Here is a 22,952-nt window from a genome sequence, read left to right as displayed (position 1 = left end):
CAAACATAAATGCAATATGGTATGAGACAAACAATGAATGTATGAATCTAACTCTAAGTATGCTGGTCTCTATTGGCAGACATGCTTTAAGTCATAGCACCATACTTCTTTGGGAAGGTCTCATCGTATTCCAAACCTGTAGAGAAGTCTAACAACAGATATGGTACAAAAGGAGTGAGTTTCGAAAGAAACCCAGTAAGGCAGTTAAATCCATAATAACATAAATGGCAGGATTTCAAAACAAACATAAATGCAATATGGTATGAGACAAACAATGAATGTATGAATCTAACTCTAGGTATGCTGGTCTCTATTGGCAGACATGCTTTAAGTCATAGCACCATACTTCTTTGGGAAGGTCTCATCACACAACACCTTTTGGTAGTGGGTCCGGCATCCCTCGGGACATTCCATGGCTGGGAGTATAGGTCACCTCTCTCTCACATCACCATTGGTCTAAGTACTGGCGCATGTCAGGGTAAAGCCTAGCCAAATGCAAGTCTTCTACTTAGTTATATCAAGTCAGATCCAGATACTTCCATTCCTCGCCCCTGGCGATCCTTTCCGGTATCCTTCACACTAGAGTCCTCATAGTCCTTGACTACGGACTCATCAACCCTACTGGTTATCCACATATGGTAAACGGGAAGCTCTCACGTCCCCTCACGGGTTGGTTACCGGTCTTGAGCGCCCGTGAGCCCAAGTCTATCCATATGCAACCCTACCAATAAATGGCCCCCACAATGTGATTCCTGTCCTCTCACGGGTTGGTTACCGGTCTTAAGCGCCCGTGAATCCCCATTGCTACCACGGGTCGTTCGGTCTCAATACCCTTCCGAATCGGGTCTGATATAATGGGGTATTCCTAGCCAAACACTACTAGACAGCCCTAGGTATGAGAATCAATAATTCAGGAAAGTGTCAATGGGCATCTTCGGAGAACATCCCACTATTCCCTCCGATGTCCAAGGACAGAAGTGTCAAAAAGGACACCTCTCCTTCCCGAACCATACTTAATCAATCACAATCACAAATCAATCATATCATACACTTTTACAGTATATAGAAAATATAACATAATAAGATCCATCTCATATACAGTTAACAAATAAAGACATTCATAAACTAAAGAAAGCAAGTAAATAATGCTACTGTAATTGAAGTAAGTACAACAGTAATATATTCCTAAAAGAATCTAATTATGGTAACAAATCCGAAAGATTTTAATATAGAAACTAAAATCACACAATCTATGCTATTATAGAAGTAACCATCCTTACATTATATAACTCGCGATGGATCTTAGGGAATCAAGTAAGACCTTGACTAAACTTGGGAAGAAAGTCCTAAACAAGTATATATAACATATTAGGAAAGATACCTAGAAGGAAAGATATCAAAACATCCAAAAGAGACCAAATATGAGGTTACTGTCCTCATTGGTCGATTGACTTGGTCTACTGCCTCAGTCGACCAATGAGTCGACCAATAGAGACAGTGGCCTTCAAAATCAGAGTTTTAAGAATATAGAACCGAATTTGGTGGTTCAAAAGGGTACCAAACAAGGGGGAAACTACTATGAAAGTATCCTAGTATATAGAGGACTTCAAAACACTAATCAAATCAAGTCTTCAACTTACAAATTAGGAAACAAAAGTTACCATAATTAGATCAATCATGGTTCTTGAAGAATTCATAGTAACAATCATGGACAAGAACGATAGGATGATGGATCATTGATTGTGATAAAGAAATCATGAAAAGCATGCATAGATCTTCAAGATAAATAGATCTAAGATTGAAGAACATGAATCTAAATAAGGAAACAAAACTTAACATAAATGTATTAGTCATGGTTCTTGGAGAAAGTATGGTATGATCAAGAAGAAAGAACTAGAGATTGATAGGTTACAACTCTTGTAAAGAAAACACAGCGATTGACTACTAATATGATCAATAAAACATATCTAAGAAGATCAGAATTTGAATCAAAAGATGAACAAAGACAAGATAATGATTTAGATTATGATTCCTTCAAAAGCTTGCAATAATCATGATTAAGAACATTGCATTAGCCATTAATCCTTAGGAAGATCATGAGGGATGAGTAGAGAGATGTTTGCAACAGAGAATGCAGCATCTTCTCTACTATCTCAGCCCAAAAAGGAAAGAAAAACAGAGATGGAGAAGAAGAAGAGAGTGTAGACATACCTTTGATGCAAGAGGAAGAAGATTACTTGAGTTCTTGCGAGGGATCAACCAAGGATACAAGGAAATTGATTAGAATGGAGTTCTAACTCGTTCTAGAGGCTTAGGAGGCAGAGGAGACGAACTAATCCCGAGATTGGACTTAAATAGAGCAACAAAGACCTAAATCTGCAAAACAGATCCCATTGGTCGATTGGATTGGTCTACTGGCTCCAATCGACCAATCAGTCGACCAATGGAGACAGCAAGGTACAGAATGCACTGTTTTGGTCATAACTTCTTCGTTTGAAGTCCGATTGATCCGAAATTCGAAAGGGAACTTCACACAAACATACTAAGACTATCTAGCATGAATTTGACATCATCCATGGTCCAAAAATCAGTACTTTATAAATTGGAAACATGAGTTTCTAAATTGGAAACAACATGGTTCTCATAGCAAACTCATCATGGATTCAAGGGAAGAATTAGAGAGATAAGGCTTCACTCTAATGGAATATCAAGAACATATCAGAGGCAAGAATAACTAAATAGAAAATCAAGAGAATACTAATCCTAGAATGAGAGGAATCAAAAATAGAAACTTACTAGAATGCTTATATCAATGGTCAACATAGAGGCTATAATGGCTAGGAAGAAAGGGGAACTGATTCAAATAGATGAAATACATTAGAACAGCAGTAAAGGCTAAGATCAAACATGTTAAGCATCAATTAGAAAAGAAGCTACAGTAGAATGATCATGCTGTCCAAAACTCAATCAAAATCAGTGAAGAATTGAGGAGATTCACCATGTGGTTTCAAGGAATGCATAGAGTGATTGGGGGTTCACTCTAAGACATAAGGAGATTAGAGAATAGGTAGTTATAGTAGTGTAACACCTTCTCCACAATCAAAACATCAAGATAGAACAATAAGAAGAAGAAAGAGAGAAGAAGGAGATAGAACACTGAAATCAAGGTCCAACTTTAAGGTGTAACATTAAACTAACCTTTCTTCACCCAAAATAGATAGAGTGTCCTGGCTAGGTTTGGGATGGATTTCACACTGGTTGTAGGTGTCACGCCCTCCCAGCCGGTACCCTATCTGGCATACCCGAGAGTGTGATCCACAGCCCGAAGATCAGGTATCGAGTGATCAACCTCCCACATAAGCAATAACATAATCATGAACAACCATAACAAGAGTGCGGAAGATAAATCATAGATTCAATAAAGAAAGAATGAATCGTAAACGAAACGGAATAATAAATATATAATCAGAGTGTCAACAGATAAGTAAAGTGAAGCAAAAATCCCACTTTACATCCAGCGGAAAAGTAGCTCGAAAGAATAAACTAGATAAAAGCTAATCCCAGTAGCAAGTACATTGGGTAACTAAATTATTCTCCACATTGTAGACGACATCCTTGTAGGTGTAGATCTCATAAATAGCACAAGGACGCTTCCACTCAATGGTCGGACTAAGCATCGTACGGAGCATAACCACCCGCGGAATCTTCGGAGTAATTGTGGTAACCGCAATCACCTTCCCGGAGATATGCCTCTTCGCCTTGCGCTTCTTCATAGGGACCGTCATAGTACTCGACTGCAGGATAGTCTAACAACATTGTACAATAAAGGAATGAGTTTCAAAGAAACTCGAAGGCGCTTAAAATCCATAATAACATAAATGGCAGGATTCCGAACAATCATGAATGCAATATGATATGAGACAAGCAATGAATGAATGAATCTAACTCTATGTATGCTGGTCTCTATTGGCGACATGCTTTAAGTCATAGCACCGTACTTCGTAGGAAAGTCTCAATCACTCATCATCAGTTGGTAATGGGTCCGGCATCCCTCGGGACATTCCATGGCTAGGGGGTTAAGTCAACACACTCTCTCACAACCATTTGGTATAAGTACCGGCGCATGTCGGGTAATACCTAGCCAAATGCAAGTCTTCTACTTGGTTACATCAAGTCGATCCGGATACTTCCATTCCTCGTCCCCGACGATCCTTTCCGGTATCCTTCACACTAGAGTCCTCATAGTCCCCGACTACGGACTCACCAACCCTATTGATCATCCACATATGGTAAACGGGAAGCTCTCACGCCCTTTCACGGGTTGGTTACCGGTCTTAAGCGCCCGTGAGCCCAAGTCTAACCATATGCAACCCTACCAATAAATGGCCCCCACAATGTGATTCCCGTCCTCTCACGGGTTGGTTACCGGTCTTGAGCGCCCATGAATCCCCATTGCTACCACGGGTCGTTCGGTCTCAATACCCCTCCGATTAGGGTCCGACATAACAGGACATCCTAGCCAAACACTACTAGACAATCCTAGATATGTCATCCAACAGTTTAGGAAGGTGTCCAGAGGGCATCTCCGGAAACATCCCATAATATTCCCGTAGTAGTCCAAGGACAGAAATGTCAAAAGGACACCTCTCCTTCCCAAACCATACGTAAGCATACACATGCATCAATTCATATCATCACATATATGGTAACTCCATATATGGAAAGAAATCAATATTTACAAACATTTGTATAACATTGGTAAGTAAATCATACATGAATCAATTCAATATGAATAAGTAATGCTACTGTAATCAAAGTTATGCAACAGTAGTATATCATTGTAAGAATCTAATTTAGGAAACATATTAATGATATTCAAATATAGAAACTAGATTCATGCTATCTATGTAATTAAGGAAATAACCATCCTTACCTTTTATAACTCGCAAAGAATCCTAAGAAATCAAGTAGGATCTTGGCAAACTTGAGAAGAAGGTCCTAAACAAGTATATACCACATATTAGGAAAGATCCCTAACGGAAAATATAGCAAAGCATCCGAAACAGACCAATCTCCGGAGTTGCTGACTCATTGGTCGAGTGGATTGGTCGAGTGGTCCAGCGACCAATCAGCGACCAATGCAGATGATAGCTTAGAAAATCAGAGTTTTGAGATATGAAATCCGAATTTGATGGTTCAAGAGGATACTAATCAAGGGGTAGACTACATCAGTAGTATTCTAGCATATAGGGGACCTCAAAACACTAATCAAATCAAGGTATCAAGACCCAAATTAGGAAACAAAAAGTTACCATAAATAAATCAAACATGGATCTTGATGAAGTTTGAAATAGAAAACAAGGACAAGAACAATAGGAAGATGGATCATTGCTTTCGGTAATGAAAACATGAAAACATGCATAGGTCTTCATGGTATAAGGCTTAGAAGCATAAATCTAAATAAGGAAATAAAACCTACCATATATGTACTATCATGCATCATGAAGAACACATAGTAAGGTAGAAGAGAACAACGAGAATTCTATGGATTATGGATCATAGAAAGAAAACACAACCATTAACCACAACATGATCAATGAAAGAAGATCCAAAGAGATCGAATTCAGATTAGGAAATTAACGAGATTAACTCATGGTTTGATCATGAATCCTTCAAAAGCTTGCAATGATCATGGTTAAGATCATTGTTCTAGCCTTTAATCCTTAGGATGATCATGAGAACATGTTCGAGATGTTTGCAACAGAGGATGCAGATCTCTTCTACTGTCTCAACTCAAAAAGGAAAGAAAAACAAAGATGTAGGAGAAGAAGAGAGAGTAGACATACCTTTGATGCAAAAAGAAGAGTTACGAAGATCCAAGAAAACTCCAAGGATGCAAGAGAGATGACTTGCGAGGTCTTTGGTTCTTCCAAGGGTTTGGAGGCAGCAAATACGAAGTGGACTCGAGGTTAGGCTTAAATAGAGCAAGAATCAACCTAATTGCCAAAGACAGACCCATTGGTCGAGTGGATTGGTCGAGGCGCGACCAATCAGCGACAATGCGAAGAAGAAGGCCAAAACAGGGAATTGAAGGCCCAGATCAAATCCAAACCTAAAGGGGTTTTGACACAAGCAAGTGACTTACCAGTAGGTAGAAATGCCTTCAAACCAAGATAGAGATCACTCCAAGTCCATCAACTAATTAGATCTTCATCAGATTCTGTTTCCATAAATAGCACCTCATCATCAACCTTCATGGATTCAAAGCCGACACCAAGTCCTCTACGGGATGGCCCAAAGCTGACTTCTTACTTTACTGGGTCATCGGACCTACAAATAACAAGGTTTCCGGGTCAAGGTTAGGGCTGGGTTTACATTCTCCCCCCTTAAAGAAAGCGAAATTGAAAGGATCTCAAAGAGGTAAGGAAACTTCTCCTCTGCTTCCTTCTCCCAAGAAGCTTCTTAGGGTATGGTTCTTCCACGAACTTCACAAAGGAATGGGCGATTGATGTGTCCTTCCTATCAGATTTGGGTTCTTATCAAGGTCAAATCAGACTAAGTCCTTCAGGTTGTGAAAATGTGTTCCGGATTCTCTATGTATTTTCGGAGCATCGAAATATGGAACACATTGTGCACACAGAAGAGGGGAGGTAATGCTAATCGATACGACGGGTCCAACCTTTCCAAAATCTAAAAGGTCCAATGAAGAGGGCTAAGCTTTCCTTAACATTGAATCTCATCACACCCTTCATTGGTGAGACCTTGGAAAGATTTCTCCAACTTGAAATTCCAAACGGTCCTTTCTTATCGATAAGATGCTGATGGGACTTAACCTTTTCTTATCATATCTACCATAGCACTTGTAGCTTCAATCATCAGACCTAAGATTTCAGCAGACAAGGGTCCTACAAGTACTACCATACAAAGCCTTGAATGGAGCCAGCCTATGTTGCTTGATAACTGTTGTTATAGGCAACCAACCAAAGCTAGGTGTTCATCCAATTACCACCCTAACAAAGATCGAGCAGCTTCCAAGCTGAATTGTGATGTCCATCGACTGGATGATGAGTGTACTCAATCAAGGTAAGGCCAACATTACCTTGGGTGAACCTAGATAGATGAGACAATACAATGGAAAGGAAACAATATCACTAAAGGTAGTTAAGTATGAGTGATCTTCATAGGAATGAAATGTATTTGGTCAACCATAAAACACACGTATTGCTTACGTAGGAAGAGTCCAAAGTCCATGGAAATATCTCACTAACTAGAATAAAGGGTTGAAGTAATCCAGATGGAGGTTGTCGAACGGCAAGTTGGCAAGTCTCACACTTGGCAACAAAATGTCAACATCGCCTTAGACCAATCCACCAAAAATGTTCCTTAAGTCCTTGTACATCTTGGTGCTTCCGGTGTAAAGAAAGAGATGGTGTGCTTCCTTCAATATTTCTTTCTTAACTTCATCGGGACAAAGCTTCCTCTAAAAACAAAGCTCCATCCATGGATATACCAAAGTCGGGTATCAGATTGAAGGAATCTTCTCAACTTTGGTCAAAAACTCTTGATGAATCGAGAGCAACAATCTTATCTCTAAGACGATCTGGCATGGCGGAGAATAAAATCGAATTCTCAGAACGATTTCCAAATCAAAACTCTCAATAGAAGACCACAATGGTAAACTCAAAGCATTCAAATCCAAAGTCTTCTTGGTTCTTCCTACTAAGAGCAAGAACAACATTTGCTTTCCCAGGATGATACTGAATATCACAATCATAATCGGAGACGAGTTCCAACCATCTCCTTTGTCTCATGTTCAACTCCTTTTGGGTAAAGAAGATTTCAAACTCTTAGATCCGTGAAATGGCAATCTTCTCACCGAAAGATAATGTCTCCAAATCTTCAAAGAAAGAAAGGAAGTTCTAGATCGTGAGTGGGGTAATTCGCTCATAATCCTTCAATGGAGAAGCATAGGCTACGACCTTGCCATGTTGCATCAGAACAACCAAACCAACTGAGATCGGTAAAAGTAACAGGAACTACGTATAGTCAAAACCGGGCACTTGTCAATCTATCTTTCAACTCTTGGAAATTCTTCTCAAGGCGGACCAAAAAACTTTTCTTTCCTGGTCAACTTAGTCATAGGAGAGCCAAGAGAAAAGTTCTCAATAAACCTTCGGTAGTAACCGCAATCCAAGAAAATTTATTTCGACGACGGTCTCTCCCAATCAGCACGCTTGGACCTCAGATCGACACGAATACCTTCGGCTGAAACTACATGACCAAGGAAAACTACCTCAAGCGAAATCACACTTGCTAAACTAGCAAACAACTCTTTTGCAACCTTGAAAGTGAAACTTAGATGACTCGATGCTCTTCTTCGCTCTTCGAATAGATCAAGATGTCATCAATGAAAACAATCACAAACTTATCAAGCACATCATGAAATACTCGGTTCATGAGGTCCATGAACACGAGAGCATTGGTCAATCCGAAAGGCATGACTCTAAACTCGAGTGACCATAGCTGAAAGCTGTCTTGAAGATATCACTAGACTTCACTTTCAATTGGTGATATCCGGACCTTAAGTCAATCTTTGAGAACAAATGCACCCTTCAACTGATCAAGAGATCATCAATTGGGCAGCGGATATCTATTCTTGATAGTCAACTTATTCAACTCACGGTAGTGATGACGGATACTACCGTCTTTCTTCTTGAGAACAAGACCGAGCTCCCCAAGGTGAAACCCCTTTTTCTTTAACTTTTCCCACCTAGTGTGTCACCTTGGTTTCCAAATCAGAAGCAAGATATCCAAGAACATCATCAACAACTTGCTTCCACTCTTTACTTAAAATCATCAAAAATCCACTTGACCAAATGATTTGAAAATTTAAATCATGCTCAAATATATCCATATAGTCATCAAACAATATTCCATAAGGCAAAAATCACATTTTCCAAAAATTCAACAGCAAATGAGGTCACCGTGACCATTGGTCGAGTGGTTGGTCGAGTGACCAGGACCAATGAGTCGACCAATGAAGAAGTAATACGAAAATTCGCATTTAAGCCTCATTTCCACATTCCAACCTCATTCTAACTTCTTCCAAAGGTGAGAGAGCTCTAGGGAAAATATCCAAGTGTTCCCACAAGTGTTCTTGAGGTGATTTAGTGCTTCAACAACAACACCACAACACACCATCTTCATAAACAAGGTAAATCTCTCATTCTTTCTTCCATTTTCATCTTCTCATGCTTGCATTTCAATAAAACCATGCTTTACTTGTATCCAATGCTAGAAATCATGCTTAGGAATGCTTAGAAACATATTCCCTAGGTTTTAAACACAATGACATGCATAGACAACAAGTTTTAACACCTTTGGTGCTCATCTCGCAAAGTTTTATACCGAAATCGATATCTTTAGAAAAATTTCGTTTTCTCTCAAACCGCTTGAAATTTTCGCACGAGATCAAATGCTACACCAAGATGAAGAGATAGGCCAACAAGATAACAAAATAAAACCAAGAAAAGAAAAGGAAGGAGATTATCAAAACAAAAAGCATGAAAAGAGGACATGGTAGAAACAAATTCAAGAAGAAAAAAGAAAAACGGCTAAAACGAAGAATGGGCGCCTTAGGAAAGAGGAAAAGGAGGTAGAGGTAGAGGATGAGGGCCGGGAGGTGGGAGGAGAGGAGGTTAGGAGAGAAAGGGAAGAGAAAACAGATGACCAAGAGAGAGGGAAGGACCACCCAAGGATGGGAAGGAGTAGTGAGGTTGTCTTAGAACACAAGAGTGACGACCGGAGGGGAGAGAAGAGAGGACAGGGGGGAAGGAGGGGAGAGAGGAGAGGGAGATAGAGATGGGATAGGGAAGTGGATAGCGGAGGATGACGGAGAACGGGATAGTAAACATATGGAGGACATCACACGGGTAGGGATGGAGGCTTGAAGATCTACATGGGTGAGATGATCACACACGGCGTGGACAGTGGGAGCATGGGAACTGTATGGGAGGCCGACTTGATCTTGGCATTGGGTGAGTTGAGGATACCGTGGACACAGATAGGATACATTGGGACGGAATGAGATGAGAAAGAGAGAGAGGTGAGGGAGGAGATGATGAATAGGAGAATGAGGATCGAGGATGGAGGAGAGGATACGGCGATAGTGATGATCAGGCGGAGATGATAGAAGGGAGGGAGGGAAGAGTCCATCACACGAGGGGGTGGCCTTACAGCGGTGGAGACTCAGACTGGGAGATGAGATCGATGACATGCTAGAGAGGATGGAGGTGGAAGAGGATGTACGAGAGGATGGAGTCTCGAAGAAGATAGAGCACGGGACGCAGAGAGGAGTTGAGATATAGAGATCGAGAGATCACCAGATAGAGACCTTAGGATTTTCATTTATGCTTTTCAGATGTAATCATTGTAAAACTTTTGAAATTAATGAAGTTCATGTTTCTTTTATTTATTGTATGTTATGCACTTTCTTTCCTGCATTAGTGTCATTTGTTCAAGTATAATTATGGTATGTTATTGAAATGTCGTATGCCTCAAAGTTCAAGTTTCTAATTCAGGTTCTATTATTCACTCTAAGAGTAGAAGAGTCACTCAGATCAATGACTCGAGAATGTTCAGTTGTTGCCTTTGTGGTTAGGATCCAACGGGGAAAGGGACAGAAGGAGTGGATCAAAAGACGGTAGAGTGACAACCCAATAAGAAAACATAACATGAACAACCATAACAAGAGTGGGAAGATAAATCAAGATTCAATAAAGAAAGAAGAAGAAAGAAAGGAATAAAAATATATAATCGAGGTAAAGATAAGTAAAGTGAAGCAAAATCCCACACATCCCGAAAAGTAGTAAAGAATAAACTAGATAAAAGAATCAGAGAAGTACATTGGGTAACTAAATTATCCACATTGTAGACGAATCCGTAGGTGTAGATCTCATAAATAGCACAAGGAGCACAATGGTCGGACTAAGCAGAGGAGAAACAGAATCTAGAGTAATTGTGGTAAGAATCACCTTCGGAGATAGCCCTTGCGGCTTCTTCATAGGGACGATAGTACCAAGACTGAGGATAGTCTAACAACATTGTACAATAAAGGAATGAGTTTCAAAGAAAAAGAAGGGAAAATCCATAATAACATAAATGGCGGATGAAAACATGAATGCAATATGATATGAGACAAGCAATGAATGAATGAATCTAACTCTATGTATGCTGGTCTCTATGGGACATGCTTTAAGTCATAGCAGATAGAGGAAAGTCTCAATCACTCATCATCAGTTGGTAATGGGTCCGGCATCCCTGGGACATTCCATGGCTAGGGGTTAAGTCAACACACCTCACAACCATTGGTAAAGTAGGGATGTCGGGTAATACCAGCAAATGCAAGTCTTCTACTTGGTTACATCAAGTGATCGAACCCACCGGAGATCCTGGTATCCACACTAGAGTCAAGATACGGACAAACCCTATTGATCATCCACATATGGTAAACGGGAAGCTCTCAGCCTTTCACGGGTTGGTTACCGGTCTTAAGGGTGAGCCCAAGCTAACAATGCAACCCACCAAAAAGGCCAAAGTGATCGCCTCTCACGGGTTGGTTACGGTCTTGAGCGCCATGAATCCATGCACCACGGGTGGGTCTCAATACCCTGATTAGGGTGACATAACAGACATCCAGCCAAACACACTAGACAATCCTAGATATGTCATCCAACAGTTAGGAAGGTGTCCAGAGGGCACTCGAAACATCCCATAATATTCCGTAGTAGTCCAAGGACAGAAATGTCAAAAGGACACCTCTCCTTCCCAAACCATACGTAAGCATACACATGCATCAATTCATATCATCACATATATGGTAACTCCATATATGGAAAGAAATCAATATTTACAAACATTTGTATAACATTGGTAAGTAAATCATACATGAATCAATTCAATATGAATAAGTAATGCTACTGTAATCAAAGTTATGCAACAGTAGTATATCATTGTAAGAATCTAATTTAGGAAACATATTAATGATATTCAAATATAGAAACTAGATTCATGCTATCTATGTAATTAAGGAAATAACCATCCTTACCTTTTATAACTCGCAAAGAATCCTAAGAAATCAAGTAGGATCTTGGCAAACTTGAGAAGAAGGTCCTAAACAAGTATATACCACATATTAGGAAAGATCCCTAACAGAAAATATAGCAAAGCATCCGAAACAGACCAATTCGGAGTTGCGTACTCATTGGTCGAGTGGATTGGTCGAGTGGTCCACGACCAATCAGTCGACCAATGCAGACATAAAGAGCTTAGAAAATCAGAGTTTTGAGATATGAAATCCGAATTTGATGGTTCAAGAGGATACTAATCAAGGGGTAGACTACATCAGTAGTATTCTAGCATATAGGGGACCTCAAAACACTAATCAAATCAAGGTATCAAGACCCAAATTAGGAAACAAAAAGTTACCATAAATAAATCAAACATGGATCTTGATGAAGTTTGAAATAGAAAACAAGGACAAGAACAATAGGAAGATGGATCATTGCTTTCGGTAATGAAAACATGAAAACATGCATAGGTCTTCATGGTATAAGGCTTAGAAGCATAAATCTAAATAAGGAAATAAAACCTACCATATATGTACTATCATGCATCATGAAGAACACATAGTAAGGTAGAAGAGAACAACTAGAATTCTATGGATTATGGATCATAGAAAGAAAACACAACCATTAACCACTAACATGATCAATGAAAGAAGATCCAAAGAGATCAGAATTCAGATTAGGAAATTAACAGAGATTAACTCATGGTTTGATCATGAATCCTTCAAAAGCTTGCAATGATCATGGTTAAGATCATTGTTCTAGCCTTTAATCCTTAGGATGATCATGAGAACATGTTCAGAGATGTTTGCAACAGAGGATGCAGCATCTCTTCTACTGTCTCAACTCAAAAAGGAAAGAAAAACAAAGATGTAGGAGAAGAAGAGAGAGTAGACATACCTTTTGATGCAAAAAGAAGAGTTGACGAAGATCCGCCAAGAAAACTCCAAGGATGCAAGAGAGATGACTTGCAGAGGTCTTTGGTCCGTTCCAGAGGGTTTGGAGGCAGCAAATACGAAGTGGACTCGAGGTTAGGCTTAAATAGAGCAAGAATCAACCAATTGCCAAAGACAAGACCCATTGGTCGAGTGGATTGGTGAGGCCAGCGACCAATCGCGACCAATGCAGACAAAGAAGGCCAAAACAGGGAATTGAAGGCCCGGATCAAATCCAAACCTAAAGGGGTTTTGCACACAAGTCAAGTGACTTACCTAGTAGGTAGAAATGCCTTCAAACCAAGATAGAGATCACCCAAGTCCATCAACTAATTAGATCTTCATCAGGATCGTTCCATAAATAGCACCTCATCATCAACCCCCGGGGGGGCGGCGGGGGGCGGGGGGGGGCTGGGTTTCACAGAGGGGTGTCAATTTTTTACCCGAACCGTTAAAACAGGAGTGAACCGGCCTGTTATAGCCCAAACCGATCCTTAATGGGCCGTAATTGGGCTGAGGGTCCTCAGCCTGAATGTTTTCGGGCTAGGTTGGGCCAGCCCGTGTGTGGCTTGTCAGCCCATTAGCCTTTTACAAAGATAAAATTAAAATATTAAATGTAATTAATGACCCTTTGAATTTCAGTCAGTGTTTAAGACTTTGAGACTTGAGTTTGAGTAGTTGAGTGTTTAACATGTTTAAGTTTTAAGTTTTAACTTTTTAAGTCTCAAATTTCATTAGTTTTATTATTTTAAAATTTAAAGTCTTAACTCTTATGTCTTAATTGTTAACGTTGTTTTAGTTTCAGTCTTTCACATTTTCACTTTTGTGAAATCAGGGTTTCAAATTTCATTTTCACCGTTTCACTTTCACTGGGGCTGGGCCGCTGGGCGTTTCACTTTCCCTGTTTCTACTTCTCTCCTGTTCATCTTCTTAGCCACGACAACTCCAGCAGCAGCAGAAAGCAAGAGTGGTTGAAACCCTGCATCTTCTTGATTTTTATTTGTCGCACCCTTCATCTCCTTGTCCATTAACGACGATTCTAGCAGCGGCGACGATTGTGCTTGACTACTCTTCAGTCTTCAACATTTTCTCTCTCACTCTCCATCTCTTCGGCTATTCCAAGTAAGATTCTTCTTGCAGACGATCATAGATTCACAACCCATCATGGAAGCAGACTATCATAGATTCACAACCCATCATGGGAAATTGGGAACCTTTGTGTGTCGGTGTTGCCTTGTGGGTAATAAACCTTAAATAGAGAATATGAATTTTAGTTTTCATATTAACTCATAATTATGTTTGTGTCATTCACTGAGAATCTGAGATCTGTGATGGTTTGCTACTTCTAAAGATTTTGAAAACTCCATTGTTGATTGTTTTCTATCTGGGTTAGTGGGTCTTATATTGTTTGGTTTTGGCCTTTTTGTGTGTTTGAAAACTCCATTGATGTTTTGATGTTTTGATTGTTTTCTATGTGGGTCCTAAGTGCTAACCTAATGAGTTTGGAACATGAAGTCATAGCCAAGATTGAAAATGCCAAGTGGTTTCCGTCATCTATTCTCTCACATTAAACTTCCCTCCCTCTATTTCTTTTAACTAATTAATTCTATTTCTCAAATCCCCTGTTATGGGAAGGTGGAAAGACAAGGTGGGTTCTGGGTAATCTTTCTCTAAAAATTTCCTCTATTCAAATTCTCAACAAAACCATTGCAATCAACTTAGAATTTGATTGTTTACCAAAAAAAAAAAAAAAAAACTTAGAATTTGATCAAACCAGTAAAGGCTGGATTATTTGTGTATATGAACCCCATAAAGGAAAAGACAAAAATGCCATTTTGGCAATAGCCAATAGCTATCTAGATTTTGGAGAACACACACTACAAGAAAAAGTGGCAATTGCCACGAAGCTTTTGTTACGGAAAAAAGATACTGTGGCAAAATGCCACATATTGTCACGGGAGTAAAGGAACCGTAATATTTAAGGGATTATATGCCACGAAAAAACAATTTCGTGGCAAAAACTCAGTATATACCACCCTTAAAAACCCTCCGTGACAATTGTGTATAACAATTACACTATTTGCCACGGTAATTTATTACCGTGGCAACAACTTCATATATACCACTATACAAACATATTGTAATAATAAATTAACTAAATACTACCTAATTACCGTAACAAATAGATTGACTTAAATGCTACGGTAATTACCGTAGCAAATAGTCAATTTCAAAGTCTTGCAAAATGGTAGAATACTTAAATTATTATATTACCATGGAAAATAGATTGACTAAATCCTACCCATCGAGTCTAATTATAATAAGGCTTAAACCATTTGCCACGGTAGTATATAACCGTGGTAAATAGATTTACTAAATCTAAAATTGGTTATAATACTTAGACCATTTGCGGTAAGCTTTGGATATAATACAATTTTGCCACGGTTATATTACCGTGGCAAATATATTCACTGTATTCGGTGAAAAACACTTTGGTTATATATATAATACTTAAACCATTTACCACGGTAGTAAGTTACCGTGGCAAATAGATTCAGTAAATCGATTTTTAATGGATTAATATATACAACGGACATAACTTCTCGTAATAATAGATTAATATATAAAACTTTATGGTGGACGCATGGTTAAATGCTACGGTAATATATTACCGTGGCAAAAGTTTCATATATACAACGTTGTTTTTAACAGACACTACTTGTCTTACTCAATCTATTTGCTAGGGGAGGTGATTACCATGGCAAATAGATATAGCAGAGATTTTTTTAGGCGCGTTCCACTTATTCTCGCGCGAAGCTGATAAAACAGGACTTCTTTGATATTTCGTCGGTGATTGCAGTGGAGAACCAGCGCACGGGAGCTGAGAAGCTTAGGTCGTGGTGCTCGATCGTCTTCCCGTCGGTGATTGCAGCAGTTAGTCCTTCGTTTCAACCGTTGACCCTTGAGTTGCCGATGAGGTTGAAAAGGATCTCATGAACTCTGTTTCAAGCTAAATTTGATGAACTCAGAGACTTGCCATTTTCTTTTTCCCTCATTGCTAGGGTAAGGTTTGCTGATCATAAGACCTTGTACATTTTCGAATCATTGGCTCTTAGTTATTATTCTGAAATCTCCAAAAAATTTGAGACAAATCTCACAAAGGGTCTCTATTATTCTGAAATCTCTGTCTCTCTCAGGTAACCTCTTACTATATTTTCATTTGACATACCTGCAACTAACTAGATTTTTTCAAAAAGGTAAAAAGGGATTCGGTTTTAATCAATAATGGATCTAGTGGCTTCTTCTGCAAGTGGTTTTAATATTTAATGTGGTCATTATTGATTCCTTTAAATGATTTTCAGGTAGCGAAGAGATACAGAGAGATGAAAAGAAGCTCTCCGTAAATTTTGAGAAGAATCTCAGGAGTGTCTCTATTATCCTGAAATCTGTCTCTCTCAAGTGCAAATGTCAATAGAAGTTCTAATATTTTGAGATTGACGTGGTTTAGAAGATACTGTACAAGTAATTGATTAACCCTAAAAAGGTATAAGTGTATCCTTACCACTGCTAAGTGAATCAGTGTCTATAATTTTCTACTGTGATGTTGCTTTAACTTGGCTTTGATTCTAGCTCTTGGTCCTCGTTTGAAGAATAGTTTGAATGTAGCTAAGTTATTTTGAAATCAATAGAGGTAGTCAATCTGACTTAGCACCATTAGTTTTCACACTTGTATCCTAAATCTCTTGATTCACCATTAATGAAAACATTTTTTGAGTTATCCATGGTGGTTCACTCAGAAATTTTTTAACTATTAACTAAGAGCCAATGATTCGGCGATGGTAATGGATTTCAGTTTTAATCTGATGTGGTTCCATATTTCGAATTTCAAGTGTCACAGTAGGTACAAGTGCTGAGGACTATGTAGATGCCTTTGAGAAGCTTCTAAGATTGAATTTGCCTGGGAAGCAGGTGAATATTTCTTCTTATTTTTCAGTTTTTTTACACTCCTTTTTTGTTTATTTTTTGTCTCATTATTCTTATGCCACTTTCATCTTCTAATGCACCATGAGTGCAGGATAGGGAGATCATGCGAGTCCTTGTAGAGTGCTGTTTGCAAGGGAAGGATTTCAACAAGTATTACAGAGAACCATAAGTTCACCTTACAGGTACACTACCCTCTCATTAATTAGTAAGACTAACATTACATCATCGTTCAATGGACAAAAGTGTGGTTTAGGTGAATCAGGGGTATTTTGGCCTGGTAGGTGTTGTATAGGCAACTGAAGATATTGTTAACTTCAAATTTTATGTCTTGGAGTTTATAATTCTGACTTGTTTTCTAGCTGTTCAAATGTCACTTTTACTAACCATTCTTTTAGAGGTAAAAATTCATTTATAATATTTATGTTTTGTTCAAACACCACTAACATGATGCTTTATTGTGTGCTTCTTTCTATTGTTGCCTTTTTATTTTTTTCTTGTTGAAAAGTCTAATAGAAAATGGTTATGTGGGCTGTGCTCAGAAACTGTGAGAAAAGTCTGTAAAATCTTAATCAACTTAGAAAATAATTTTCTGAAAGTAACTTCCAAGGAAATCAAATTTCTGTCTTGTAATCTAAATTTTCTTTTAGTGAAAAGCCTATCTATTACTCAATAAACTTTTATATGTAGCCACGAAGAGGGAATGATCAAGTGCCTCTAAGTCCCCATATTAGGCAATTCACATCAAATGCAGGCTCATAGGCTGCTGTTTGTTGTTATATGAAGGGGAAGATGAATACTCAACATACAGAGAGTCCTGATACATCATTGTTCACAAGATGTGTACCCATTCCTTGGTGAATTTCAGCGTTAAAACTGCCTTTAATAACAATAAATGCGTAGAAAAATGGTGAAGATCTGTTCATAATGGGTTCATACACCTCTGTTCTTCTCTCTCTCTCACTACTCCCTGGGGCCTCTAGGATTAATATGCTAAATATATTCCTTTATCAAGTCAGTACAGCATTCAAATGTGATATGGTGTGCCCCTTCAAATGACTGAATTATTGGTTTGTGTTTGATGATCTGGAATGTGGGGTATGGTCTGAATTGAAATAGGTTTAGGTTTCAGTAGTAAGAAAATAATTTGCAAAAAGTTCAGAGGAAGAAGATGAAGTGCAGGAATTTTTCTGAACTAGGGAAACTAGGTTTAATTGGGAGAATAATAGTAGAACTAAGGGTGGTGTGATCCTAGGGAGAGAAAAGGAAAGTTAAAGGTGCTGGGGGAAAAGGAGACTAGAGGGCATGGGGTTTTGAAGCTGCTGCAGGGGAGGAGAGGGGGTAGGGGAGCTGTAGGGTTAGGGGAGAGGTGGGGGAGGGGAGGGTGATAAGGGTGCTGTTGGGGGTGGGGAAGGGCTTGAAAGGGTCTGCAGTGGAGGGAGGCGGGGTTCCTAGACCTTGTGCAAAACAGGGGAAGGGAGGGGGAGGGCTGTGAGAGTGATAGGAGGCAAGGAATGTGGGTGGGGGAATTCTGTGCTTATGTGGCTGCTGGTGGAGTGACTAAAGGCTTCTTGTTGAATGCTTGAAGATTGCTGGAATGAAGAAGAAGAAGCTCCATAGAATCAGCAAGGTTCAGGGATGGCATTTCTTTAAGGGATTTGAAAGGCTTTGTGAAAGCCAGGGAGATTAATACCTTGATTTATTTATGATAAGATCATGGCAATATTGTGTTGATGTTAATATACATCCATGCATGACTAGATTTTCTTTGATTGGAACAAGTTAAACCTATTGAGCAAATGGTATTCTGGATATGTCATATGCAAATTTCAAGATGAAACTATGACTTGATTCAAATTTCCTATGAGTTCACGGTTAACTGCTTTTGATCCAAAGAGATGGTTCTTATTTGCTGACAAAGTTTCACTTTATTATGTGCCTTTGATATTCATTCTAAAACTTCTTTTTTTTCACTTGATATTAAAGCTAGGGAAATCAATAGGACTATTTGTTTTCTTTATGCCTACATCTCTATTTGTAATCACAGCAGCCCAAGTATTTCTTTAGCCCTTCTCATGAGAGACAATACAGTTGCAGATATGTGTTTTGAAGTAAGTCCTGCTTCTTCCATCTGATCTTTTGCTGAACCATGATCAATGTATCTGTCAGGTAGCACCAATGATCTCAACTGCAAACATTCAAAGAAGCTCCATAGAATCAAAACAAGGCCTGGTATCTGGTCCTATTGGTTGTGATGATAGTCATCTGGCATCAATATTGGCTATGGACGTCCACAAGGGTCAGCAGGAGGTTGAGATGGAACTGTTTCTCAAAGGGGAGCATGCTGCAGCTGATAGGAATTTGTTCTTGATCATTTTGTGAAATTGATCTCTGGGTATCCTGTAAAGAGAAGAGAATCTTCTCTCTTCTTTCAAAGTCATGTAGTCTTCAGTTACATGAAATGTATAGGCGTTCTTTGAAGAAATGTTGATTACAATATCTCTTTTTTCATTCTCTTTTCTGAAAATATATCACCAGCCAATCAATTGAAGTTCTCTGTTCTCTTCTATTTTTTTCCTTTCTGTCGTGCTGGATTTATGAACATAAACCCACCAAAAAAAGGGAAAAATAAAAATAAAATAATAATAATAATAATAAGTATTTGCCACGATAAGCAATTACTGTAGCTAAAGGGAGCAGAACCGACCCCCGGTTATTACCGTTGTATCTCTTTATGACCGGCTCCCTAACCGACGGAAATCCAACGGAAACTTTACTGTCGAGTTAGTTTTTTGCTACGGTTATTGGGCTTTTGCCATGGTAATTTTCCGTGGCAAAAGCCCTTATTTCTTGTAGTGACAGGTCCTTGCATTGGGGGATTTTAACAGAGATGGTCCAGCCCATTTGTACAATTTACAATTAATCTAAGTATGCAAACATGGAAAACAGCTTTGAAGATTTACTCTACTAGGTTGTCTGTATCTTCTTCTATGTAAAATGGTTATTTGATTCAATCAATTGAAATGTTTATTGGATCCTTTCCAGCCCAAAACCCAGTGTGAGTCGCTTGATCTAGGTAGACTGGGCTGATCAACTTTCACCATGTTAACTTTATGGCAATAATTAATTATATGTTTGATCAGCTTTTACCATGCTTACTTAGTTTGATCACTATTTTTTTTTTTTCTCTTTTTTCAGGGAAATAATCAGTAATCTATTTGATCACTTTTTGCCTCTTAGAGTCTATGTCACATCCACCAAGTCAGTACCCTACCTGGCATGCCCGGGTATGTGATCCACAGTCCTGAAGATCAAGCATTGAGCAACCATGCCTCCCACTTACGCGATAACACAATCATGAACAATAATATAATCAAAGTCATAGCATATAAACAATAAAATCATGATAAGAATAAGAAACAATATAATCAGAGTGAGGAAATAAAAGATACCAGTGTATATAATCAAAAAGGAAGAGAGTGAGCAGAAATCACTCCCTCAGTAGCAGTGGAAAGTAGATCAAATCGTAGTTAAGGTTACAAATCCAAGTCTCGAAAAGAGACATGAAGAGACGAATATCTAAACAATTGTTTCCTCAGTCTTATACAAAGTGTCATCATAAGTATAAACATAAGAGACTAAGCACGGCCGCTCCCACACCAGAGTCGAACTAATCCTGGTATGAAGTGTAATCACCCTCGGGATCTTCACAGTAATCTTCATGGTAGCTAGTACCCGGAGGGTAGTATGCCTTATAGGGGGCTGTCTCGGAGTAGGTGCCATCAAATCCTTCAGTACCTGTGGAATAATCTAACAAAACATTTGCACTGAAAGGAATGAGTTCGAAAGAACTCAGCAAGGTAGTTATTCCATAATATATAAGTCACATGACACAAAGCATAACATGATGCAAGATGATATGAAACAGATGATTCAAATATGATTCTAACTCTATATATGCTAGTCTCTATGGTTGACATGCTTTAAGTCATAGTAGCATACTTATTTTGGTAGGTCTCAAATCACTCTTCCCTCAACCATTCTGGTATCTTGGGTTCTCCGATGGTAATTGGGTCCTGCATCCCTCGGGACAATCCATGGCTGGGGTATAAGTCACCACTCTCTCACATCACCATTGGTATAAGTATTGGCGCATGTCACAGTAAAGCCTAGCCCAATGCAAGTCATCTACTCAGTCGTATCATGTCAGATCCGGATACTTCACCTATGGCTACAACCAACTCGGACTACGGACTCATCAACCCTATTGGTCATCCACAAATAATAGACGGGAAGCTATCACATTCTCTCACGGGTTGGTTACCGGTCTTGAGCGCCCGTGAGCCCAAGTCTAGCTATTTGCAACCTTACCAATAAATGGCCTCAACGAGTATCCGTAATGCGATCTATGTCCTCTCACGGGTTGGTTACCAGTCTTGAGCGCCCATAAAACCACATTACTACCACGGGTCATTCGGTCTCAATACCCTTCTGATTCGGGTCTAATACAACAAGGACATCCTAGCCAACACCACTAGACAAGTCCTATATATGACATCCAAAAATCCGGGAAAGCATCGATGAGCATCTTCGGAGAACATCCCATACTATTCCCTCCGATGTCCAAGGACAAAAATGTCAATAGGACATTCTCCAATCCCAAATCGTACTTATCCAATCACATTCTCAATTTCACCATATCATACATAAATGATACTTCGTCATATTGAAAGGTAAATCATAACATCACATGATCAATCATACATGTAATTGGTAAGAATGAACAGTCATGATAATCAATAAGTATATAAACACGGTACTATTGTCTCAAGTACAAACGACAGTCATATGATGTTCAAATACAACAAAGAAGCTAAGCCTACTAAGTTGCCAACATCAATGTAAGATTCATATAGTCTATGCATTTATGATGATAACTATCCTTACCTTGAGTCAAGATGAAGATAATCCAATGATCACAAGAGAATGATCCAAAGATAGTATTTAGACCCTAGACAAACATAGATGAAAGATTAGAAAAGAAATCAGGAAAATCGGAGGTCGAACGGGTCAAAATAGACAAATACACAATGCAGCCATCAATTGCTTGACTGGTTTGGTCGACTTACCCAGTCAACCAAGCAATCGACCAAGTGAACAGTGCGGGGTTGAATAGTGGATTTTGATCCCAAACCTAACTTTTGGAGCTCGGATCACTCCGAAATTTGGAGGGATTGTTAGGAACAGTATAAGAACACTATCTAGTAAGTAATTAACATAAATAAATGGTCTAAATAGGAATCCCCAAATTGAAACCCTAAGTTCTCTATGCAAGAATCATAGTTTTCAAATGAAATCAAATGCAATTGCAAGGAAAATTAGGGAATTAGCTAGGGGAAATGATATGCAATAGATTAGGATCATATGCTAGCATAGAATCAGACTTAGTATACTTCACAAATCAGTTTAGGACAAGAAGGCAAGTTATATGAAGAGAATCATGGAAATGTATAGCTAAGAATCAAAATGAGAGCATAGCATAGGTAGAGATGGAAGGGGCTTATGCATTAGCAAGGAAAGAACACATGAAGTGGTGGTTTCAATAGCAAGTAAGAGAAGGGATTAGAGTCGAATAGAGAGTGAGAGAGAGAACACATACCCTGGAGATGATTTGGGGATGAGAGGCAACGATTGGTGCAAGATTCCTTCACCACTACCAAGGGAATGTATTGGGAGGCTCTCTCCACGTTCTCGAAGTCCAAATGAGTAGAATAGGGTCCAAGTCATGAGGTTCACTTAAGTAGAGAGTGGAATATCCAAAAAGCATCAAATTCTAGGATTTGGGAATCCTTTGGTCGACTAGCTTGGTCAATTGGCCCAGTCGACCAAGCTAGTACAACAAGCTTGATAC

General features: G+C 39.0%; 1 long non-coding RNA gene across 2 annotated transcripts; it reads left to right on the top strand.

The window, feature by feature from the left end:
• Positions 1–15,817: 15,817 nt before the first annotated feature.
• LOC149022245 (uncharacterized) lies at positions 15,818–19,575 on the top strand. 2 transcript variants are annotated; one of them, XR_016172026.1, is made up of 5 exons: positions 15,818–16,123; positions 16,423–16,604; positions 16,951–17,029; positions 17,136–17,226; positions 19,211–19,575. It is a non-coding gene; the product is annotated as an uncharacterized LOC149022245 (long non-coding RNA). The 2 variants fall into 2 exon arrangements; XR_016172027.1 differs by having other exon boundaries at positions 15,818–16,317.
• Positions 19,576–22,952: the final 3,377 nt, after the last annotated feature.

This window comes from Hakea prostrata, chromosome 3 (assembly GCF_041222555.1).
Source record: "Hakea prostrata isolate BN-2017 chromosome 3, UWA_Hpros_2, whole genome shotgun sequence".
In the NCBI taxonomy this organism is placed as follows: Eukaryota; Viridiplantae; Streptophyta; class Magnoliopsida; order Proteales; family Proteaceae; genus Hakea; species Hakea prostrata.
This window is presented reverse-complemented; position numbering and strand designations above follow the sequence as displayed.